The sequence below is a fragment of the Ruditapes philippinarum genome, unplaced genomic scaffold, assembly GCF_026571515.1.
Source record: "Ruditapes philippinarum isolate M1 unplaced genomic scaffold, ASM2657151v2 ctg2642_1_1_1_1, whole genome shotgun sequence".
NCBI classification, from domain to species: Eukaryota; Metazoa; Mollusca; class Bivalvia; order Venerida; family Veneridae; genus Ruditapes; species Ruditapes philippinarum.
The window spans coordinates 109,308-114,679 of record NW_026864559.1 but is presented as its reverse complement, the minus strand read 5'-3'; positions in this window follow the sequence as shown (position 1 = coordinate 114,679).

Sequence of the window (5,372 nt, the reverse complement as noted above, 5' to 3'; positions counted from 1 at the left end):
TAAAAAAAGAATATAAAAATAGTTACCTTTTCAAAAAAGCCCATTTCAAACCCGGGATAAACAAATAAATTATAAAATTTATTTTTAGAAAAACAAATGTAGAGTATTCCGCATTGGTAGTTTGATTTTTAAGTTATATTAGAGGGAAAAATTTGAAAACTTTTTTAAAGTAGGGAACCACCAATTAAATCCCCAAGACAAATTCTTTAAAAAAGATTTATATTTTTTATTTTTAAAATGGGACCCCCCTTGGCGGGGTTTAATTTTCATTTTTTAAATAAAAATCCCTTTATTTTAATACCCACTAATGCCCAATTTTTGTTTTCGGGGGGGAAAGGGGGGGGTTTTCAACATATATTTTTTAAAAATTGAAAGGGGCCCCTACAAACAAAATTTATACAAAATATTATTTCATTTTTTAAATTTTTTCATTATTTATTTATTTTTTTTTTTCCCTTTGGTTTACAACTGGATTTTTTTAAAATGTTTTGTGAAAGAAGATAAATTAACTAGCAGCTTTTGAAACTTTTAACACTTAACATTTTTTCTTTAAAACCTAAAAAATATATCTTCCATATTTTAAAAGATCTTTAAAAAAAAAACCCTGTTTAAAAGGGGGCTCACTGAGGTCTGAGGGGGTTTTTTTGGGTGCCCCAAAAAAAAATGTATAAAAATTTTTCCCCACAAATCCTTATTTGACTAAAAAAAACAAAAACTTAATTTTAACCAAACCCCTCTAAAAACCCCTTTGCTAAAAAATGATATTAAATTAGTTTTTTGATGCAAAAAATAAAATTTGGGTTTTTCCCCAGACTTTTTCAGAATTACCAAAATTCATGGGGTTTATAACAAAAATTACGCAAGGGTTTTTTTTGGCCAACAATTTAAACGGGGAAAAAAAGTTTTAATTGTTTTTTTTCTCAACTTTTCAAACCCCTATCTGTTTATAAAAGGGGTTTGTAAAAAAAAAAAACGTATAAAAAAAATTTAAAATACCCAATTTCGTAGTTTTTGAAAAATAAAAACCCAGCGAACCCGGGGTCATTTTCTGGGAAAAAAAGGGAAAAGTTTATTATTACATTAAAATTTATTTTCATTACATTTCAGTTTAAATTTAATTTTTCTGGGCCCAAAAATAATGCACCCGGTTTGATTTTTATACTCAAACGTCACAGGAAATTCCACAAATTTTAAAAGTTTTTAACGCTATCATAACGTATTTAAATAAAATTAATTAATGACTGTCTCTTTTTTTGGATTTTTTGTTTTTTGGGATAGAGGGGGGGTTAGTCCAAAAAATGTTTGGGGTTCTTTTTTTGCAAACCTCTTCATTTTTATGGGGGAAAAATCGGGTTTCCCCCCTTTTGAAAAATTTTTCGGGCCCAAAAAAGGGGCATCTGTGTATGTAAAGGACGTTTGGGAAAGGTATCTTGTGGATCTTTAATACACGTTTTCCCACCACAATTCAATTATACCATAGAAAAATTTTTTAAAATGCACGTTTCCTTTGGGTAAAAATTTTGAAACCCCAAAAAAAAAAACCTTTTTTGAACTGTTTTTAATTTTGGCATTTCTATCGTTTTTCCCAAAAAAGCCCCCCCCCCCAAAAAAAGAATAAAATACATAAATGGGCATGTTTTTGGGTGTTGGTATTTTATTCCCTGAACTCCGTCACCACTGTGCTGTATTGAATTCGTTTAACTCTGCCCAGGGTTTTTCAAAAAAAAAGTTTTAAAAATATGTTTAAAATAAATGTTTTGATTTATTAAAAAACTTTTAAAAATTTTTAATGATTTTTTGGTTTTTAAAAACGATTAGTTTTTTTGTACTAAGAAAGATAAAATTTCTAAAGGCACTGAAAAAAAAAGGAAAAAACTAAATTTTCCACTCCATTTTCAGGGGGAAAATTTAAATTTTTATATGTTTGGGGTTCATTTTAAATATAAAGAAACCTTTGTTTTTTTAGACTTTTTTTTTTGAAAAAATCAAAACATTAAAATTTTTTCCTTTTTTTATAGGCAAAAAAATTTAAAATAAGTAGCCCCCCGATTTCTTTTTTCAAAAATTTGGGTTTAGAAAAATTCTTTTCTATTAAAATTTAAAAATTCTTTCAGTGACGGGGTCCTCTCTTGAAATCTTCCTTTTGGGTTTTTTTTTTGGGGGTCGGAAAAAATTTGACATTTCTTCGTTATTCAACGGGAAAAAAAAGGGACAGTTGTTAAATTTGATCTTGACGGTAAAAAAATCTTTGTTTTTTTTGAACCAATTTTCCTGGACGAAAAAGTTTTTTGAAAGAAATCGGGTGGTTTTTTTCTGTGCTTACACTTAATTTTTAATTACAAAGGAACTTTCTTAGGAGCCTTTTTAACTTTTTTTTAAACCGTTTTCCCCTTACCCGAAATCTTGGGAAATTTAAATTTTTAAATTCCTTTACTTTTTAAAAAATTTTTCTTTACGTTTTTTAAAATACTTAAGTAGCTAAAAAAATTTTTAAAAAACGATACCAGTATTTCCAAAAACAATTTAAAAGGGCTTTCAATACCCCAATCTTATGAATTTTAAAAGGTTTTACGAGAACCCCCCTTTTTAATCTCCAGAAAACATACGAAAACAAGGTAAATCAAAAGGCTGAAAGTTTTGTGGTTTTTTCTGATCTTTGCAATTTATAAATCGCACTGTAAACTGTATTATTTTCCTGTATAAGTTTTTTTTATGACTATTAAATTCTTCTTTTTTGGTTTCCGGTTTAAACATTTTGCAGGATTTAGGTTGCTTTAAAAAATCTTTTTTTTTCATTTTTATAAAATTTAAACTTTATCCTTGATATCGGGCTTTTTCCCTTTAAAAAGAAATTAAAAAATATTCCCTTAAATTTGGGTTTTTGGGAACCCCAGACCCCTAAACGGGCGCTTACCCTTGCCCCACGGGAATTTTTACGAAAAATGCCTGAAAAAAATTTAAAGTTTTACAAAATTTTAATTTTTTCCCCGCTTTTTCGGTTTTTTTTCGGGGTTTTTTTTTTCAAGTTTAAACTTTTCTTAAACTTGATGTAAAAAATTTTTAAAAAAAATTTATTTTTTCCCCCCCAAAACAGTCCGACAGTATTTTATCCCATTTACTCGACAGTCAGTTTTATTTGTAAAATAACTTCGACATCGTTTAAAAAATTAAAATTTTCTTTTTAAAAATGTATTCATCCCCCGAAATTTGTGAATGTGCACCCATGAAAATTTCTATAAGCCAAAAAATTTTTTAAATTTTAAGGGCGTTGTAATTTGTTGGATATTACAAAAAAATTTGAAAAAAATTTTTTTTCCCTTTTTAAATGGGTAGTTTTCAGGTGTTTTAAAAACCCTGTTTTTGGGTTAGATTTTTTGTAAAACCCTTTGGTCAGAGTTTTTTGAATGTTATTTGTATTTCCAAATCTTCGACAAAAAATAAAAAAAGGGAATGGTAAATTCAATAAATTTAAACAACACGCCCAAAGAAAACAGGGCCAACGGGCTAAATTATCATTTGAAAAAAAATTAAATTTTTCAGGCTTTCGGGGGAAAATAAAAAGAAAAAAACAACAAAAATTTAAAAAACGGGAAAGAAAGAAAAGAAAAAAAGAGAAAAAATTTAAAGGTTTTTTGCATAAAGAAAGAAAACCCAGCGTTTTTTCTCCCTACTTATTTATGCAATAATTCATCCGTCAATATTTAGCCTTTTGTTTTTTGAAACCAGCCCATCGTTTTTTTAAAAATTTTGGGAAATAAACCCCGATTTTTTTTATCAAAAAATTTACAAAACTTTTTTATTTTTGATTTATCCCTTTTAAAAACGGGGCTTTTAAGGAAAAAAAAGGGTTTTTTTTGGGCCTTTCCCCTTTTCCCTTGGGAGTTGGAAGTTTTTAAAAAAACATATTTTAAGCAATGGTTTTTGTTTTGAGGGGGAGGTTTAAAAATATCTTACTGAATTTTTAAAAGTTATTTTTTATTTTCCCTGCCCTTCACTTTTTGTCTTGTTTGTATCATAAAATTTTTTTTGTTTCTTTAAAAATTTTAAAAAAATTTTAGGGTTTTTAAAAAAACAACACTTTTTTAAAATCGGGTTTTAAGTTTTTTTCCCTTTGGTCCCCGGCAAAAAACCCTGCTGGGGGGGGGCCTTGCTATTTCGGGGCTGGTTTTGAACTTTCCCCCCCCCCCAAGTTTTGATTTTTCTTTATTCCAGTTTTTTTTTTACCCTTATAACCTCTAAATTTTTTCCCCCGGGAAGTTTAAAATATTTTTGGTTAACATTAAAACCCGCCAATTGCCCCATCACTAGTACGGGGGCCTTCCCCAAATAAAAAAAAATTTACCCAGGAAAATTCAAAATTAAATAATGTTAATAAAAAATTTAAATAGACCCGTTTGAAACTTTTTTCCGCCCTTTTTTGATAATGTTTCCTGTTCCCAAAAAAAGGGTAAAATTCCTTTTAGTTTTTCAATGTTTTGTTTAAAAACATGAAATTTTTCATAAACAAAGTTTACACCCAATGGGTTTAAATATGCAATTTATGTATGAAAAATGAAAAATTTTTAAAATTTTCAATCTTTTTCTAGCAAAGGAGTTTCGTTTTTTTTTTTAAAAAATTTTTAATTTATGTCCCACTGACTACATTAAAAATTTTATCAAATTTAAATTTAAACCCAAAATGCCCTTTTAATGGGGGCCCATTCTTTCTATTTACCCCATTTGCTTTCATTCTTTTTTTCAGGTTTTAAAGAAAAAAATTTGGGAAATAACATTCTGTGTGTGATTTTGATTTTTTATGCTTCTTACTAAAATTTTTTGTTTTTTGTATAAAAGGTATTACAATTTTTTTTTTTCCCCTGGGGGGTGTCAAGATAAACCAAAGTGACCTTTTAAGTAGGACCCATTACACTGATTGACAAAGTAAATTTTCTTAGCCTAGATATCATGATATTTTTAACCATTACAAAGTTAATACATAATATTTAATAATTACACGAAAGCTCTAAAATTAACATAGAATATTTGTAAAATGTGTGTATGTCAGTTTCCGAACTCCGTACGTTTAGCTAAATTCATCATTGTAATGGAGAAAAAAAACATGATTACAACAATGTAATGCTTTAAAATATATTGAAATTGCTTTTGAAAGATTTTTCTCACAAGAAACATATGTGAACAACAAGAATTTAACAAACAAACCCATTATTTGCTTTTAAATTTTATGGATTGTTGGTATATTCCGGTTTCGCACTTTCGTTGCTGCCGATACACAAAAAAATTCTCCGTTTCGCTTTTTAGTTCATCCCGAGAATCATCACGTGACCGTTGTTTTTATTCAGATTTGCAAACTGAAAGGTGTTTAAACGCTTTTC